Source organism: Elephas maximus, chromosome 3, assembly GCF_024166365.1.
Source record: "Elephas maximus indicus isolate mEleMax1 chromosome 3, mEleMax1 primary haplotype, whole genome shotgun sequence".
Taxonomy (NCBI): domain Eukaryota; kingdom Metazoa; phylum Chordata; class Mammalia; order Proboscidea; family Elephantidae; genus Elephas; species Elephas maximus.
The window spans coordinates 48,786,210-48,805,983 of NC_064821.1; the positions used below are offsets into that span (position 1 = coordinate 48,786,210).

The 19,774-nt window shown below is 50.5% G+C and overlaps 1 protein-coding gene across 2 annotated transcripts in view; it reads left to right on the forward strand.

Annotated features, from left to right (window-relative positions):
* The first annotated feature begins 4,927 nt into the window (after positions 1–4,927).
* Positions 4,928–19,774, forward strand: part of SPSB1 (splA/ryanodine receptor domain and SOCS box containing 1) — an 83,461-nt gene continuing 68,614 nt past the window's right edge. Inside the window, exon 1 of one of the 2 annotated variants that reach the window (XM_049877844.1) lies at positions 4,928–5,089. The gene's annotated coding sequence lies outside the window, so the exon portion shown is untranslated. The remainder of the gene's footprint in view (positions 5,090–19,774) is intronic. The other variant, XM_049877843.1, reaches the window with a different exon arrangement.

Below are 19,774 nucleotides of genomic sequence, written 5' to 3' on the forward strand. Positions count from 1 at the left end.
GGAGTTTTGCTATAATAGTCAAGATGTCATTCCATGGAAAAATTACACTGAAAGACTGTTGAAACTGTCTGGGGAAGAGTTAAGACAGAAAGCAAAAAATCATGGCCTGCTCACTATTACTTTACTGGAAGTGTTTTTGAAGAACTTTGCAATAATTATTGTCACAAGTCCAAGATCATCTCTTTATTAATTTACTCTTAAGGTCATAGGAACTCTCCCCAAGCCTGATTATCACCCACTATTTCATTTAAAGCTCCTGAAACTTTGTTGTGCATCTTTTTCTTTATTCTGATGATCAGCAATATCCAATAGAGCTAGGCTGCAAGCTCACACTTTGCCAATAGGTGTCACTGTTTAATAGTATGTACAGTAATCCCGTGTGAAAACTACAGAAGTTTAAGGCCAGGGGTTCTATAAAATGAATCAATGTACTAATTCATGAATGTAATAAGATCCAAATTATGTAAGATAACAGCAACTCTGCTTCAATTTCACTTTGTTAGATAAATATATCTTACACTAAGGATGCAGAATGGGGTCTAGGCCTAAATTTTATTAATATGTTTCAGGGTTTTTTTTATTCTGGTGTATCTTGCCACACTTCTATGCTATGGATCCCATAATTTTTTAGGAAACTTCTTTTTATTATTATCAATAGTAATAAATAATGTGTGTTTATTATCTCAAAACTCCTCAAAACCCTCTGATTTAAGTCTACACAATGCCCTGCACTTATTGTTCTTGATAATATTTGTTGAATGATGCATTCCCCTCCCATTGAGAAATGTGTACAGCTATTCTACAGATGAGGAAGCTGAGACTCAGAAAAGGTCAAGGTCACATAGCTAGTGAATGGCACAGCTGTAGGTTTGTCTGATTCCAAATCCCTTGCCCATTCACTCCAATCCACAGAAAGGACTCAGGGAAAATGCTGTAGTTGTTGTTAGGTGCCATTGAGTCAGCTCCGACTTATAGCAACACTATGTACAACATTCTACACCATCTTGTGCCATCCTCACAATCGTTGTTATGCTTGAGCCCATTTTTGCAGGCACTGCGTCAACCCATCCTGCTGAGGGTCTTCCTCTTTTTCGCTGGCCCTCTACTTTACCAAGCATGATGTCCTTCTCCAGGGATTGATCCTTCCTGATAACATGTCCAAAGTATGTGAGATGTAGTCTCACCATCCTTCCTCCTATGGAGCACCCTAGTTGCACTTCTTCTGAGACAGATTTGTTCATTCTTTTGGCAGTCTGTGGTATATGGACAGGGAAAAGAGCAACCCTTAAGCTTATAAGGGGTTGGAGTCCTGGTGGTGTAGTGGTGAAGAGCTCAGTGCTAATCAAATGTCGGCAGTTCAAATCCACCAGCTGCTCCTTGGAAACCCTATGGGGCAGTTCTGCTCTGTCCATTAGGGTAACTATGAGTCGGAACTGACTCGATGGCACCTAACAACAACAACTAACTTGTAAGGGCAGCAGTGTACAGCTCTACGGGCCCAAAGGTTGTACAAGACATTTCTGAACAGACTCAGAATAGTCATCAGAAAAACCAGTGAAGGCTAATTTGTTATCTAACAGTTTCTCCCCGTCATTTCCCTGAAACAGACAAGAAGTGAACAAGTTGTGCCAATACAAGTGATGAAATGTGTGTGGGGGTATAGGGTGGAGTGGGGGGCTGAAGATATCGCCACCAGGAGCCCATGAGCCGCCCCCCTCCTTACTCACCCCTGTGGAACACAAATACTTAGATTAAGTTTTGAGTCAGTCTTCAAATTCCTGGGCTGGGGTTTATCAGCTGATGTTACAATATTGCAAGATTATATATCTTTTTAACAAACAATAGTATCAGTGCTGATATGATGTACATACAACCCTTTTACACACACAAGTTAGCCTCATGATTACTCAACACTGTTCCACGTGGCCACAGTGGGTCCTTGTTGGATGATCAGCTGTCTAGTATTGTCCAGTCCACCTGCCAAGGATCTTGGAGAACAGGAAGGCTCACTCCTCAGGAATTCCTCTGGGGAAGTTAAGTCAGCAGGACCTAATTACCCGACTAGATTAAAGCTGAGATTTCAAGATTAATGATGCTAGGGGTGGGTGGAGAGCGGCTAAGGAATCTTAATTCTGAGGTCCTTTTCATGGGTCCTCACATCAAAGGTAAGATCAGTAAACCCAAAAACCCATTGCCATTGAGTTGATTCCGACTCATAGTGACCCTATAGGACAGAGTAGAACTGCTTCATAGGGTTTCCAAGGAGCAGCTGGTGGATTCGAACTGCTGACCTTTTGGTTAGCAGCCAAGCTTGAACCATTGTGCCAAGAGTAAGTAAACAGCCCTTGCCACTTGAATTACACATAGTCTGGTCTTCAAGGCCTCCCCAGGAGAAGAGGGGAGGACTGGAGGAGTTCTATTAGGAGAGGTGACAGCATCATGGCCCAGGATGTGTGACTGCCAGCTCCATCCAGGTGTCAGGACCTGGCCAGGGATGCACATTTCTTCATAACACACCAAACACAGTAGGAACAATTCAAACAGAGAGCCTTAGCTCCTGTGATGTTCAGGAATGAGACTACTCTGGGATATTCAAGTAGCTTGGAAAGGCCCTTTGCTGTCCCCAGCGTTCCCATAGTTCTCCTAAGTGCCATAAAATCGGAAGACTAACTGTTCTCAAATTGCGATGTGGCCAGAGGGAGTCATGTGCTATTTTAAACTTGAAGGTCCACTAGATTGCTGACAGTGGCTGTCACATAACCGGCCTGGGGCTCAACATTTGTAGACAACTTGAACCACAAAAGCCAATTGAGAGATTAGAATATCTGCTCAGGCCCGCCCTCCTACGGTGATCAACTGAGCCTTAGTATTCCTTTGGATCACAGCAGAATATTGTCAGACTTAGTGCTGGAAAATGAGCCGCCTGGGTCAAAAGGCACTTAAAACACACAGCAGCCACAACAGTGAATTCAAGCACACCAACGAATGTGAAAATGACGCAGGACCAGGCAAGGTTTCCTTCTGTTACATGTGGGTTGCCATGAGTTGGAGCCAACTCAGGGCGACTAACATTTTTATTTTACGTTCAAAATGAAATGAAACAAATTGATTTTCAGCACACACACACAAAACCGAACCCATTCCCATCAAGTCAATTTTGACTCATAACGACCCTATAGGACTGAGTACAACTGCCCCCACAGGGGGTCCCAAAACTGTAATCTTTACAGAAGGTGGCTGCCACATCTTTCTCCCTCAGAGCAGCTGGTGGGTTTGAACCACTGATCTTTTGGTTTGCAGCCGAGTGCTTAACCACTGTACCACCAGTAAGTAAACAGACCTTGCTGCTTGAATTATACACAGTCTGGCCCTCAAGGTCTCCCCAGGAGACGAGGGCTGTGGTGATTTTCAGCACAGTGAGGTAAAAAAAACAAACATTGAAATCTAACATAGTTGGGATCTCAGCTCTGGTAATGGGTGTGTATGGGGTGGGGTGGGAGGTGGAGGAATGGAGGGGCATTTGTTTCCTCATCTTTGCAACAGGTATTACAGTCCCACCCTCACAGGGTTATGGTAAAGATTAAATAACTATGGAAAACATCTTCTTTTTAACAGATTCTCCAGTAATGTTAGTTTTCTCTCTCCTTTGTTGGATGCTACACACAGTTGGTGGGTGCTGTCAAGTCAATTTCAAGCCACAGTGACCCCATGGACAGAGTAGATCTGCCCCATATGGTTTTCTTGGCTGTAATCTTTACAGGAGCAGATTGCCAGGCCTTTCTCCCTCAGAGCTGGTGGGTGGGTTCCAACTGCCAAACTTTCAGTTCACAGCCAAGCGCTTAACCATTGAGCCACTGGCGCTCTTTACACACAGTGAGGGGTGGGGGAATTTAAGGACATTTTGCTCTCAAAATAATTTCTTTAAAATCTTCCCAGCCCTCTGGTGCAGGTGACTGCTGGGAGGAGGGGGAAGAGAATTCCTTGATAAGCTGGAGTCACAGGACACTGTATGGGGAAATCCCCAGAGGGCTACAAGGTCCCCAGAGAGCTAAAGGAAGGACTTAACAGGCAATTGATCATTCAGTCATTCAACAAACATTCCTGGAGCACCTGCCGGGTGCCTGGAGCCTGCTGGAGGTGCCCAGGACTCCCTGTCCCTGTGGATACTGAAAGGGGAGTCCCTGCAATATTCGCTGCGCCTCGAATCGAATGACAACTTTTAAACTGTTGGGAATTTCAGACAAGGCCGACAGGGTCTTGCTTCCGAGGTGACTGAGAGAACCCAATCCTCCCAAAGAATTTTTTTTTTTTTTTAAACAAGCCCCCCACTCCACCCTCCTGGTGTTGCAACCCAGGCTTTTCGCCTGCGGAGGCTGCCCGGCGATTCCCGAAGACGCGTCCGCAGGGACCGAAGGCTTCGGATATGGCCAAGCCAAGGCCGCCACCCCCTGACGCCAGGGCCGGGAAGACCCGGCCGCGCGCCGCCCGCGCTCCCGCTCACCCGCGACTCAAAAGAGGCGGCGGGGACGCGAGGCCGGCGATGCGCCTCCGACCCCTGCCCCGCCCCGCCCCGCCCCGCCCCGCCCCTGCCCCGGCCCACCCCGCCCCTGCCCCGCCCCACCCCGCCCCTGTCCAGCCCCACCCCGCGCCTGCCCAGCCCCGCCCCTACCCAACCCCGCCCCCGAACCCCGCCCCCTGCCCCGCCCAGCCCGTGCCCCTGCCCCGCCCCGCCCCGCCCAGCCACTCCCCAGAGCCCGGGACCCGCTGCAGCCCCTGCAGCGCCGCGCAGGAGCCTGGGGCGTGGGACGGGGCGGGGAGTGGGCGGGCTTGAGCCGGAGAGGGAAGGAGGGGCGTGGCGGAGGGGGCGTGGCGGGTGGCCCCGCCCCCGGTGCTGATTTTTTTCACTTTAAAGCCGCGGTGGCTCTGGCGTTCTCTGCACAGAAGTAGCGCTCGGGCAGCCAGCGCGCTTGCTGCAGGAACCAGGCTCCAGGCGCCGGCGCCGGGGCCACGGAAGGCGGTGACTCTGTCCCCACCGCGGGCGCGGCCCGACCCGAGAGCGGCGGCGGCGGCGGCGGCGGCCTTGGGTGCGGTAGGCAGGCGGGGCGGGAGCGGCGGGGGGCGCGGGCTGGCACGGGGCCGGATGGGTGGGCGCGGAGCGCGCGGGGCGCCGTCCCTCTCCTTGTGGCGCCCGGGCGCCCTTCGGTCGCGCGGGTCCTGGGGAACCGGGCCGGGGCGCCGCCCAGCGCCGCTTTCTCCGCTGCCGCTGCGGGCGGAGGCGGGTCGCGGCAAGCCTGGATGGGTGGGGGTCCCAGGAGCCCCGGGGACGGTCGCGCTGGGGTGGAGGATCGGCGGCTGCAACACGGGATGGGGTCTGGGCGCGCAGCGGCCCCGGCAGACCTCTCGGTGCCCCGGCGCTCCGAGACTCGGTTCCCGCGACTATCCCCGCGGCCGGGCGGGGACATCGATCCGCCCCCTCCCGCACGGGGGCATCGCGACCCCGCGCTGCAGAGTTAGTTTCACTTTTCCCGCCAGTCCCAGCCGGGCTCTGCAGCGCGGCCCGACTGGCCCCTAGGAATCTCCCGCAGCCCGCAGCCGCCTCCCCGGGGGCCGCAGGCCGACACCCTGGGCGGCGCCGCCTCCCCGCCGGGCCCGGCCGCGGCGACTTCTCCTGACGACCGCTGGAGAGCGGGGGGCTCCCATCAGGAACCAGTTAGGGAAACGTAAAAGCAGCTCAGGCCGTTGGCGGGACTGCGCATCTCGCCCCGAGCGTGGGGTGGACTTGGTAGTTGTCCTGTTGGAGAGCAAAGTTCCAAATGCCAGCGGCTCCGGGCTTGGTGGGCTTCACCTGCGGATGACAGACTGTAGGTCCTGTGCATGTGTGTGTGTGTGTGTGAATGTGTGTGTCTGTGTATTTGTGTGTGTGTGTGTGACTGTGTGAGTGAGGCTGTATGTGAGTGAGGGTGTGTGCCTGAGTGTGTGTCTTCATGGCTTGTGTGTCTGATGTCTGTGTGTGTGTGTCTGTGTGTCTCTGTATGTGCCTGTGTGTCTATACGTGTGCCCATGAGTGCATCTGTGTGATTGAGTGGGTGTATGTCTGCCTATGTCTTTGTGAGTGTGTATGTGTGTGTGAGCAAGTGTGTATGCCATCTGCAGTGACCTGCCAGTGAGGCCTCTGGTTGCTGAGAGTTGCTTTAATCTGACTTTCCTTGCTTGGTTTTAAAAAATGGGCGGTGCTGGACCATCCAAACCCCACCTGGGAAGCCAGGTTCGCCACTGGTGCCAGTGAAGAGGGTGCAGCCGCTTTCTCTCCTTCTCTCTCTTTCTGTGGAAATGAACTGTACAGTTAGGGGTGAGTTGGCAGGGGCCGCTTCCTGAGTGAGTAATATTTAATTAAACACTCCAGCTGGTAGCATCAGAAATTGGTTATGAGTTGAGTTTTAACAGGTGTTCACAGTAAGAGCACCATCCTCGGTGACTAAAGTTTGATGTCCTTGGAAGAATTCTCTCCCCAGCTAGGACAGTAGACTGGGAGTAGGCGTTAGGGAGAGGTAGGAGCTGAGCCCATAAATCCGCTCCTGGTTGTTGGGTAGCAGCAGGGAAGGAGAGGGGCGGTCACTTCTCCTCCCTTCTACGCCTAGTGTCTTCCTCTGCTCCCCTCTGGGTGGCAGAAAGTTTTGAACTAAGCATTAGCAGGATTCTCCACCCTGAGGAGTACAGAGTTAGAGAAGCCCTAACTGAGCATCTCCCTAGTCCAACCTCTTTTCCCCGTGGAGGCCCAGAGAGGGTGGCTGAGTTGCCCACATTGCACAGCCAGGGCGAGAGACCAAGTCTCCGAAGTCCTGGCTGTTGCCTCCCGTTGCTGTTCCTCCAGCACTGAGGTCATGGGCAAGGCTCCTCCTGTCTCCCCAGCTGTAAAGTGATGGCTGGATTAGATCATTTTAACGCTCCTCCTGTTCTCTTACTGCTTCTCTCTTCTGCAGGGAACACTTTACCCAGTAGATGGAGCATGCGTGCGTGTGTGTGTGTGTGTGTGTGTGTGTGTGTGTGTTTATGGTGGCCGAATGCAATAACTTTACAAAGCTTTCCTTTCAAAAAAGCCTGGCTAGCACCAGAGAGGCTGAGAAAATAGCAACACATTGACTCCAGTGGCTCGTTCAGCCAAGAGTGATGGGCTTCTGAGTGGTGGGGGCCCTGCAGGACATAGATGGTTTCAGGGCTCATAGGAGGGAGTGGTCCTGCCTGGGCCCTGGTGATGTCACTTTGGAGCTGGGTGAGGCTGCGTTCCTCAGGCTGCTTGTTCCAGGCTGAATCCACCCTTCAGTGGGCTCCCTGGGGCTGCCTTGTAAAACTCACCCCCTATGGAGTCAGCACAGATGTTTAATTTCTCCTCTCCAGGCAAGGAGTGGGGCGGGGATCCAGTGCTCCCCTGCTCTGTGCTTGCCCCCTTCTTGCACCTATTCCTTCCTCCTGGGGAGTGAAAACTTGCCTGCAGATGCGTTTTTGCATTTAGCAAAACCTCTGATTCTTATGATGTGCACACGTTTACTCTGGGAGTTTCTCACCCATTCTTCTCCAGAGATAGATTGTGGCTGGTGTGCATTCATCCAAGTTCTTATTATAGCCAGGTACCAGGCACCATGCAGCTAAGTGCTTTATGCACGTGTCTTAGTCATCTAGTGCTGCTATAACAGAAATACCACAAGCGGATGGCTTTAACAAAGAGAAGTTTATTCTCTCACGATCCAGTAGGCTAGAAGTCTGTACTCCTGTGCCAGCTCCAGGGGCAGGCATTCTCTCTCTGTCAGATTTGGAGGAAGGTCCTTGTCATCAATCTTCCCTTGGCCTGGGAGCATCTTAGCGCAGGAACCTCAGGTCCAAAGTATGCGCTCTGCTCCAGGTTGCTCCAGGCTGCTGCCCAGGCGCTGCTTTCTTGGTGGTATGAGGTCCCCTCTTCCCTGCTTGCTTCCCTTTCCTTTTATCTCCTGTAAGATAAAAGGTGGTGCAGGCCACACCCTAGGGAAACTTCCTTTACACTGGGTCAGGGATGTGACCTGGGTAAGGTCCTCTTTAACATAAAATTACAATTACAAAATGGAGGACACCCACAAAATACTGGGAATCATGGCCTAACCAACTTGACACATATTTTTGGGAGGCACAATTCAATCCATGATGGCACGTGACCTTGCTTGAGCTTGAGTAACAACAATAGAGGCATCCCTGCGTGGCGCAAATGGTTAAGCGCAGGACTACTAACCAAAAGGTTGGTGGTTCAAACCTACCCAGAGGTGCCCCAGAAGTAAGGCCTGATGATCTGCTTCTGAAAGGTCACAGCCTTGAAAACTCTGTGGAGCAGTTCTACTCCGCACACTTGGTAGGGAGGTAGGAGCTGAGCCCATAAATCCGCCCCTGGTTGTTGGGTAGCAGCAGGGAAGGAGAGGGGCGGTCGCTTCTCCTCCCTTCTACGCTCGGTGTCTTCCTCTGCCCCCCTATAGCAGGAGCGCATTTACAGCATTCACTAGTCCCAGGCTGTGATCTGAGACCTTGGCACGTTAACCCTTTTACACTTCCTTAGAACCCTGGGCATCGGGCGCTGCCACCCACATTCTCTTGAGGCTAGGGGGCGGGGGCATGGGTGACTTGGCCAAGGTCTCGTTGCTTCTGAGTGGTGGAGCCAGAATTCTAACCAGATTTTGACTGTTAAACCCTTACCGGTACATTACGGCCCCTCCACTGCCTCAGCCTTTCCTTCAAGAAGCACGCATTTATTTTGAAATTGTTCTATGGTGGTAAAATATCTATAATAAAGCATTTGCCAGTTCAGCATTTTTTTACATGTACAGTTCAGTGACATTGGTTATGTTCATGTTTTGCAACCATGACTGCTATCCATTTCCAAATTATTCCACCACCATTAGCAGGAGGAAACCCTGGTGCTATAGTGGTGTAGCGGTTAAGAGCCACGGCTGCTAACCAAAAGGTCGGCAGTTTGAATCCACCAGGAGCTCCTTGGAAACCCTGTGGGGCAGTTCTGCTGGGTCCGACGGGGTTGCTGTGAGTCGGAATCAACTCGACCGCAACGAGTTTGGGTTTGGTTTATTAACAGAAACTCAGTGCCCCCTAACCTAAGGCTGCATGCATTTTCCCCCTTTCCTCCTCCCTCCTACCCCTGGTAACCACTAATAAGTTGGTTTCTATATATTTGCTTATTTTCTATAAGTGAGATCATACAGTGTTTGTCTTTTTGTGACTGACTTATGTCACTCAGCATGATGTTTTCAAGGTTCACCTATGTTGTGGCATATAGTATTGGGACTTCATTTCTCTTTATGGCTGAGTAATATTTCATTGTATGTACGTACCACATTTTGTTTACCCGTTCATCTGTTGATGGACATTTTGGTTGTTTCCACTTTTTGGCTCTTGTGAAAACGGCTGCAATGAATGCTGGCGTACAGGTTTCTGTTTGCGTTCTTGCCTTCGCTTCTGGGTGTACACCTAGGATTGGGATTGCTGGGTCATATGGTAATTCTCCCTGCATTGTTCAGAGAAGAAGAACTACCATTTTCTCTGAAGCAGAGAATACCAGAAAGATGTTTACCTCTGTTTTATTGACTATGCAAAGGCGTTCTACTGTGTGGATCATAACAAATTATGGATAACATCACAAAGAATGAGCATTCCAGAACACTTCATTGTGTTCATGCAGAACCTGTACATGGATCAAGAAGCAGTTGTTCGAACAGAACAAGGTGATAATGTGGGGTTTAAAATTAAGAAAGGTGCATGTCAGGATTGTATCCATTTACCACAGTTGTTCATTCTGTACGCTGAACAAATAATCCGAGAAACTAGACTTTAGGAAGACGAATGCAGCATCAAAAAAGCGAAGAGGACTTGAAGCACTTATTGATGAAGATCAAAGACCACAGCCTTCAGTATGGATTACACATTAATACAAAGAAAACAAAAATCCTCAAAACTGGACCAATAAGCAACATCATGATAAATGGAGAAAAGACTGAAGTTGTCATTTTACTTGGATCCACAATCAACGTCCATGGAAGCAGCAGTCAAGACATCAACAGATGTATTGCATTGGGCAGATCTGCTACAAAAGACCTTTTTGAAGTATTAAAAAAAGAAGGTGTCACTTTTGAGGACTATGGTGTGCCTGACTCAAGCCATGGTATTTTCAGTCACCTCATATGCATGTGAAAGCTGGACAAGGAATAAGAAAGACCGAAGAAGAATTGATGCCTTTGAATTATGGCGTTGGTGAAGAATGTTGAAGGTACCATGGACTACCAGAAGAATGAACAAATCTGTCTTGGAAGAAGTACAGGAAGAGTGCTCCTTAGAAGCAAGGATGGCGAGATTTTGTCTCACATACTTTGGATGTGTTATCAGGAGGGGCCAGTCCCTGGAGAAGGACATCATGTTTGGTAGAGGGTCAACGAAAAAGAGGAAGACCTTCAAGGAGATGAATTGACACAGTGGCTGCAACAGTGGGCTCAAACATAGCAAAGATTGTGAGGATGGTGCTGGACTATGTGGTGTTTCATTCTATTGTATATAGGGTCGCTATGAGTCGGAATTGACTCAATGGCACCTAACAGCAACAACATGGTAGTTCTATGTTCAGTTTTTTGAGGGGCCACCAAACTGTTTTCCACAGTGGCTGTACCATTTTGCATTCCCATCAGCAATGGATGAAGGTTCCACATTTTCTACATCCTCGCCAACACTTGTTATTTTCTGTTTTTTTGCTCATAGTCATTCTAGTGAGGGTGAAGTTGTTTCTCATTGTGATTTTGATTCCCATCTCCCTATGGCTAATGGAAACCCTATGGGGCAGTTCTGCTGTGTCCTATAGGGTCACTATGAGTCGGAATCGACTCAATAGCAACGGATTTTTTTTAAATGGCTATTAAAGGAGTCCTGGTGGTGCAATGATTAAGTGCTCAGCTGCTAACCAAAAAGTTGGTGGTTTGAATCCACCAGCCACTCTGCGAGAGAAAGATGTGGCATTCTACTTCTGTAAAGACCACAGCCTTAAAAACCCTAGGGGGCAGTTCTAGTCTGTCCTATAGGGTCGCCATGAGTCGGAGTTGACTTGATGGCAACATTTTTTTTTTTTTTTTTGCTAATGGCTAATGATGTGTTGAGCATCTTTTCATGTGCTTATTGGCCATTTGTATGTCTGCTTTGGTGAATTGTCTCTTCAAGTCCTTTGCTCATTTTTTGATTGGGTTGTTTGTCTTTTTTTTTTCAAACATATAGAAAAGTAGAGAGAAGAGTATAATGAGCCCCCAGGTACTGTCACCCAGCTTCAACAGGTGTCGATACACACAATCCTATCACCCAGCTTCAGCAAGTATCAACACACACATACTCACACACATCATCACCCTGCTTCAACAAGTGTCAACACACACACACAACCCATCACCCAGCTTCAGCAAATATCAACACACACACACATGCACACACCATCACCCAGCTTCAGCAAGTGTCAACACGCACACACCATCACCCAGCTTCAGCAAGCGTCAACACACACACACACACACCACCCTGCTTCAGCAAGTATCAACACACACATGTGTGCATACTCACACACACACACATCGAAGCAAGCTCCAGACGTGATGTCAAATCGTCTCTAACTACTTCCTAAGAAATATTTAAGGGAAGAATTGAGTCTTAAAGAGATCAACTCTTACTCCACTCAGGGGCAGGCCTCGGGAAGCCTTTTCTTGCCCACTTGTAGTTGAGGTCCTTCCTCACTGTGACTGCCTGGAGGAGGTGTTCTGTTTTATGGTCAGCCTCCCCTCCCCCGCCCCCGGAGCCTTTGAGAAGCTTCTTGCTTGTTTTGTGCTTTAAAAGTTCTGCTTATTGCCCAACACTAAAAATAAGTGAGGCCCAGGATCATAAGACAAACCACATCAGCCTTTCATTTTGGGCTCTCTGGGCCTTCCTTGGAGAAGGACAGGGAAGAGTTCCCACTAGGGCAAACCCAGCTGATGCACAGCCTGGCCGCCTGGTGAGGTCTGAGCCTTGTGCAATGCAGGCAAGGGGGTTGTGGCAGGGCTGGGTGCCGTGGGGTACGTAGAAGTGGTTTGTCAACAAGCACTGGACCCAAGCTCAGCCCTTTTGCACTTGTCCTGTGGTGATGGTGGAGGAAAGAGGGAATACCTGCCAGCCAGGGTGTGTCCTGGGAAACAAGGGAGGCAGTGGGTGACCTGGTCTAATTTGGGCCCAAGACTAGAAGGATGTAGAAGGTAAACGCCATACCTGGAGAAAGACAGCTGGGCAGGAATTTTGGGTCCCAGGGCTGCAAGGACCTCCCTGATGATGGGATCTCAACAGCGGCCCCAGTTGCGAACACCCCTTGCCAGAAGAGCAGTGCCTGGGAGCCCAGAGCTGCTGGCTCCATTTTTAGGCCACTCAGATGGTCCAAAATCAGGCAACGGTGGCTCAGTGGTAGGATTCCCACCTTCCATGTGGCAGGCCTGGATTGGATTTCGGGAGCACAGCTAGCACCCTTCTGTCAGCGGAGGCTTGAGTGTTGCTGTGATGCTGAACAAGGTTCAGCGGAGCTTCCAGACCAAGATGAACTAGGAAGAAAGGCCTGGTGATCTACTTCCAAAAATCAACCGGTGAAAACGCTGTGGATCCCAATGGTCGATCGTGGGGATACAACCAATCATGAGGATGGCGCGGGATGGGCAGCATTTTGTTCTGTTGTACGTGGGGTCATTGTGCGTCAGGGGCTGACTCAACAGCAGTTAACAACAACAATGATCCAAAATGTGTCCTTGTATTGTGATGTCACCTGCTTCCTCTGTTTGTGGTCTCGTCACCCTGTCTCCGAGGGTCATGTTGTCTTCTCCTTTGGGTCATAGATGCTTTAAGGATCGGGTGGAAGCTGTGGGTCCTTTGCACAAGAAACTTCACGTACACACACACACACACACACACACACACACACACACACACAGAGCCAAGAGCCTGCACATCATTTTAGGGAGCTCTTGGACTCCCTAGAACCCTTCTTGATCTCCTGGTTTGGAGGGGGCATCTTCTAGGACAGCAGCTTGTGTCAGATGGGCGTGGAGTCATTGGGTCTCCAGGGGCCCTTGGGTAGCTCAGCCTGGCAGCCCTGAGGGAGGTTGGCAGTGGCTTCCTAGCTGAAGTGCTGGTGAGGATATCCCCCTACCTGGGACTGGCCGACTGGATTCCCTTGGGAAGGCCAGAGCTTGGAAGGTGATGTGACCATGTTAGCAGAGTAGTGGCAGAGGGGGGACCCGTGTCCTCATTTGCTTCTCCTTCTGATCATTTGAGAGTCTGACAAGCCCTATTCCATGAAAAGGAAGACCCGGGGAACCCCTGAGTGGCACAGTTAAGCATGTGGCTACTAATGAAAGGTTGGCAGGTTGAACTTACCCAGAGGTCTGGTAATCTGCTTCTGAACAGTCGCAGTCATGAAAACTCTATGGAGTGCAGTTTTACTTTGCAACACATAGGGTCGCCTTGAGTCAGAATTGACTCGACAGCAACTGGTTTGGTTTTGGTTATGAAAAGGAAGAGAGGAGAAAACCTTCGTGGCCCCTATTTTTTTTTTTTTTTTTTTGGCATGTAGGAAGAAGCCTAGCCATTGACAAGGAGCTTCCCCTTATGGGAAGCACACTCCTAAATGGCTGGAATAGGCATCCTGCTGCCCTCTGAGCTGGGGGACCCAGGTTGGGGCTTCCTTCCCTGTCCTCATCCTTCAGGACAGGGGCTAAGAGCTCCAGGTCCTGACCGTTGTCTGCTGTCTCATGCTGATCCTCAAAAAGGGAGCAGGCTCCAGAGCAAAGGCCAGAAAAGTCATTCAGCAGCAAGCTGGTGAGCAGTGGGAAGCTGGGTTCCGAAGAGCAGCTGAGTGTGCATAGATGAGCCACCAAGTCCTCCCCCTGAAAGAGCTCCCTGGCCACTGGGCAGATGGAGGTGTGATGCATACGGCTCAGGGAAAAGAGAAGAAGGAGTGACCAGCTCTGCTTAGGGAGATCAGGGCAGGCTTCCTGGAGGAGAAGTCTGCATCCTATAGGGGGAATAGGAGTTTGCCGGTTTGTGGGTAAGAGCTGCTGGGGCTGGCTCATGGGTGACTTTGTGTGACAAGGTGAGGATGCAGCAATAGTAAAGCCAGGAGATGGGGTTCTGATTGCAGCCCTGTCTGTCGCTGGCTGACGGTGAATTTGGGTAGGTCGCTCACCTGTTCTGAGCCTCAGTTCCTGTGTTGGTAAAATGAGATACTGTCAGTATTACCTCATGGGGTTGTAGTGCTTGGATGGGATGATGCAGGTAAAGCAAGCATATGTCCTTAACTCAGGGACACCCCCACTTGGGGTGGTTTGAGGATGAAACAAGAAATTGTGTGAGAGACACCCACCTGGGCTGGGTGCCAGGGTGCCATCTGTCATGGCTCCTCGTGGTCGCACAGGCAACAGTGTTGATGGCATGACCAGGTGTGCTCTGAGAGACACCTTCGGTTGATGGTAATGAGAGGTGGGAAGACCTGTGGGTTCACAGCCTGCCCTGGGGGCGAGGAGGGTGCCAACTGCAGTGCCCAGGAGGTGCGTGGGTGACTGGAGGTTACCGTGGACTGCGACCTCATACATAGCTCTGAGCACAGACGAAATGGTGGAGGATCAGGTGGAGCCAGCGAGCTCAGCACACAGAGATGCCCTGAACCTGTCCCAGGTGGAAATGGTCCAAGTGGAGGCATCTGGACTGCAGTTTGACCTGAAGCTGGGGAGAACGGTCTGGGTTGGAGACAGGAACTTTGGAACCTCCTTTCAAAGGGGGGCTGACACCATCAGCAGAGGAGCATTTGGCATGAGATGAAGCATGCCCAGGGGATGGAACCCTTGTTCCTGGCGAGGGTTCATCTACAGTAGGAAGAGACCCTTGTGCTTACACCCTTGGCCTAGGGCTCCTAGGGTGGTCTCACTCTCAGGGTGCCTTGCTGTCTAGTGGGAGAGACAGGACTGTCACTGGTATTGACAGTGCCCAGCACATTGTGGGGACACTGCTGGGGGGTGGGGAAGGTAGGTGAGGCATTCCAGGTGGGAAGACAGGTAGGTGAGCATGGCTAGTATGTAGCTGGAGGCCAGGAGAGGGCAGAGGCCAGAGGCCAGAGGCCAGGGGGCCCCACAGGCTATGGTGACATGTGTGCAGCTGAGAGTAGACGGGCGAGGAATTTGTGCTCTAGGGAGTGTACTCGGGCAGTGTCTTAGTCATCTAGTGCTGCTATAACAGAAATACCACCAGTGGATGGCTTTAACAAAAAGAAATTTATTTTCTCACAGTCTAGTAGGCTCTAAAAAAAAACTATAGGGCGTCAGCTCCAGGGGAAGGCTTTCTCTCTCTGTTGGCCTTCTCATCAATCTTCCCCTAGACTAAGAGCTTCTCTGTGCGGGGACCCTGGGTCCAAAGGACATGCTCTGCTCCCTACTCCCAGCACTGCTTTTTTGGTGGGATAAGGTCCCCACTCTTTGCTTGCTTCACTTTCCTTTTATCTGTTGTAAGATAAAATGTGGTGCAGGCCACACCCCAGGGAAACTCCCTTTACATTGGATCAGGGATGTGACCTGTAAGGCTGTTACAATCCCACCCTAATCCTCTTTAACATAAATTATAATCACAAAATGGAGGACAACAACACAATAGGGGAATCCTGGCCCAGCCAAAATGATACACACATTTTTGTGGGGACGTAATTTGGTCCATGACAGGCAGTGTGGCAAGTGAGGAGGGGGTGGTCTTGGAACCTCAAACAGCAGGCTGGCGTATTAGAGGACAAGCCTGCAGGAAGAGGGGCAGGGAACAGTGACCATGGGAGAGAGGCCATGACACTGGATGGTGACCCCATGGGAAGGGGCCAGGGCACCTGCGGCCTCTCTGCCAGATGAGCTTTGACACTGATGCCCCAAGGTGGTGGCCGTGAGTCTCTCAGTTAGTCACCGACGTTGCCCTGTGGTAGATGGCTGAGCCAATGGGCCTCCCCTGTGGTGAATGCTGTTCCCCACAGCAGTCCACGTAGCAGTTTTTCACTATAAATAGCCAGGATTCGATCACAGGAAGCATTTTAGACACAGCAGAGGTGGATGGGCACCAGTTTTTCTGTGTGGTACCTCTTACCTTTCAAGGACAGACCAGAGGAGGTGGAGATGGGATGGAGGTGGGGAGAAGCCGGCTTAGGGGACATCTAGGAAGCCAAGCTGGGCAACTGGATGTGAGGAAGTCACAAGAACAGAGGCGGCGCCGAGGGGCCTGTTGTAATTCGTGCCCTGCGCTGAGGTTGCTCTGTGTGGAAGGATGGTAACAACAGACCCCGCTGGCCTGCTCAGGCTTCCAGGTGCTGGGCCTTCACGAAGTCATCTGATACTCATGGAACCGGTAATATGTACAAGGTATTATTATAATAATACAAGGTAGGTATTATGCCCATTCTGCAGACGAGACAACTAAGATTCCGTGAGGTTAAGTGATTAGTTTAAGGTCACTGAGCCACCAAGGGGAAGAGCTGGGACCTGAGCCCCAACAGCTTGGCTTCTGGTTCTGCTCTTGGCTGCCACACTGTGCTTCAAAGAAGGCATGGAGAATAATGAAGGAATCTGAGAGACAAGACAGAAAAAGAAATGTCACCTATGGTCTGATAAATTGGATGGAGGGACCTGGAGAGAGGGGAGTCAGAGGTGGCCCAGGTTTGTAGGGCACTGTGATGGCACCTGTGGCAGAGATGGCATGGGTGGTGGGTGGCAGTCTGATTCCACTGGGGCGTCTGGGCAGAGTCTTCTCTCCAGGAGTCTGTGAATTTGCTGACGTACTCTGCCGACATTGGCTAATTCAGTTTTGCAGGCAAGATTGAGATGTTCCCTAAATGGAAGCTGGCTTCCCTTCCTGGCTCAATCATAGGTCTCTTGATGGCGGGAGTGATTGGATCCAGTGTGTTTGTCAGGTCAACCTAGAGCTGTGGTATCTGTCCTCCCCATGTCCATGGCCACTGTGACCCCACACCATCCTCCTGCAGCCAGTCCCCTTTGTGTAATGAAAACCAGACAATGTCAAACCCTTATTTTTTTTATATTTTATTTTTGGTGAAAATATACATAGCAAAAGCCGTTTCCATTCAACAGTTTCTAGACAAAATGATCATTGACGCTAGTACATTCTTCACATTGAGTCAACATTCATCGTCAAACCCTTTTTGAAATCTCTGAGGGTAAACCCCCAAGCCATTGACATGGCCTTTGTGGCCCCGCTGACTTCATCCCAAACTGATCTTGTGCCACTTGCCCTTTCCCACTTCAAGCATGATACCAGACACGTCCCCGGGCGGGCGGGCGCTCTGAGGCTGGCTATAGGCACGCCTGGTGCTCTTTCCCCTCCAGGCCGCTTGTGGGCGGGGGTGGGGGTGGTGGTGGGAGGGAGCTGCTTCCATGGTTGGTTTCTGACAGTATTTCAGTTTGGAGCCACTTCCAAATCCTGTTGGCTTGTCTGGGACCAGAGCTTCAGTGTTAGCTGCTTACTTTCTTCTCTCCTTTTCCCCCAGCATTTTATTAGACCTGTTAGACCCTGAATAAGATCCCTGGGTGGTGCAAGTGGTTTGTGCTCAACTACTTACCTGACGGTTGGTGTTTCAAATTCACCCAGCAGTTCTGCAGAAGAAAGACCTGACGGTCTGTTTCCATAACGATTATACCCTAGAAAATTCAATGGAGCAGTTCTACTCTGTAACCAGTGGGGTCAAAGTATGTTGGAATGGACTTGATGACAGTGGGGTTTTTTTTGGGGGGGGGTGCAAATGGAATGGACTGCCTGTGTCTCACCTGGTGTGTGGCCAGTAGCTTCCTGCCCTCTGGTCAGTGACTTGGTGGCCCTGACCTGTGTCAACCAGCATGAGTGCCATTTGCCCTGTGTCTACACTTGGCTGCGTCATCGGCACTGTCGCAGCGGGTCTCGGCATGCCTGAGCCCTGCGGCCTTGGTCCCGTGACTGTGGGTGGGGAACAGTTTATAGAAAGGAGACTGGTGGGGTCGCCCCAGGCATAGGAGAAGAGCTGAGTTGTCACCACCTGAAAGGAGCATTGACCCCTTACTTGCTGGGACTCCCTAACATTTTTTCCTGCGTTTTCCCTCCTGTTCTCAGGCCAGCATTTAGTTTGGGGTGTCCCAAGTCTTCTCTGCTCTGTGTTTGATCCTGCCAGTCATAGTCTGAACCTTTACTGGTTGCCCCTCCATGTGCCAAGTACTGTGCCTGCCACGGCAGAGGGGGGTTCCTGTGGCTCAAAACAATCCTCTGAGTTAGAAGTTACCTCCCAGTATGAGAAGGAGAGCCTCACAGAGGTTTCGTAAGTTGCCTGAGGTGACACGCTATGGGGATAATATGGGATTTGCAAGTGGTTGGCCTAATTCCGGAGCCTGTGTTCTTTTTCCTGTGACTCTTGGACATATTGGTTTTGTTTCCTGAGCACTTATTATTTGCCAGAGTCCCTGTGTCATACAAATGGTTAACAAGCTCGGCTGCTAGTAAATAGGTTGGAAGTTCGAGCCCACCCAGAGGTGCCTCAGGAGAAAGTCCTGGCGATCTGCTTTGGAAAATCAGCCATAGGATTTTCAAAAATGCCTGTGCTCCCTGTGAAGCACGGTTCTACTCCGACACGCATGGGGTCGCCATGAGTCAGGGTTGACTTGACAACAGCTGGTTTGTTTTTTTTGGTTTTATTATTTGCCAGGCACAACTGGAGGTGGGTGAAGCAGCCCAAGGCCCTTGACAGCTGTGACCCAGCAGGTGGAGATGACAGGTGTGTGCCAGAGATGTTAGCTCATGGCCAGGTGTGGTGGGTAGGCACCAGTACAGGTGGATACTAGGGGCCTCGTGTGATCGTTCAGAATTGAGTCTAGGCTGGTTGGGCCTCATCAGGGATGGGGCAGGGAGGTAGAGTGACCCTGCGGAGGAGGGGCTGGCAACCATGAGTAGGATCATGGGAAAGCTGCCTGGAGCTGTACAGCACAGAGGGCCTCGAATGCCAGGCCCAGGAGGAGTTGTCATTGGGTACAGGGTGTCCTTGCATCCTCCCCCGCTCTATTCCCCCAAAAGTTGTTCCGAAGTTGCTTGGGTACACTACAGTTTTTTCTCTTGATTCGACTATTATTCCCTCTTGCATTGAAAGTGTGGTACAGAACAGAATTTCAAAGTCTCATGGAGTCTAGACTTTCTGGAGCCATTGATCTGGATGATCCCCCAAAACTATTGCCCTGAGATAATTTTTACACCTTAAACCAAAAATGTCCCTTGAAGTCTTCTTTAAACCAAACAATAGTTTAGCTTAATTAGTAAAGAATGTCTATCTTAGGCATTGTGCTCTTAACTAAAAAACAAAAAAAAAAAACCCGACCAGACTCATTGCCATCAAGCCAATTCCAACTCATAGTAACCAGACAGGACAGAATAGAACTGCCCCGTACGGTTTCCAAGGCTCTAATCTTTGTGGAAGCTGACTGCCACATCTTTTTCCTGTGGAGTGGCCGATAGGTACAAAAGACTGACCTTTTGGTTAGGAGCCAAGTGCTCAACCAGTGCACCACCAGGGTTCCGTGCTCTTTTAAAGTACCATCTTTATAGGATCAAATTGACAACAGTGACTCAAAAGGTTAGACAGGAAGCTTGGGGGACAGTGAGTTTATGTTAATGGGGGAATGTAATGATGGTAGTGTCAGAGTCCGCT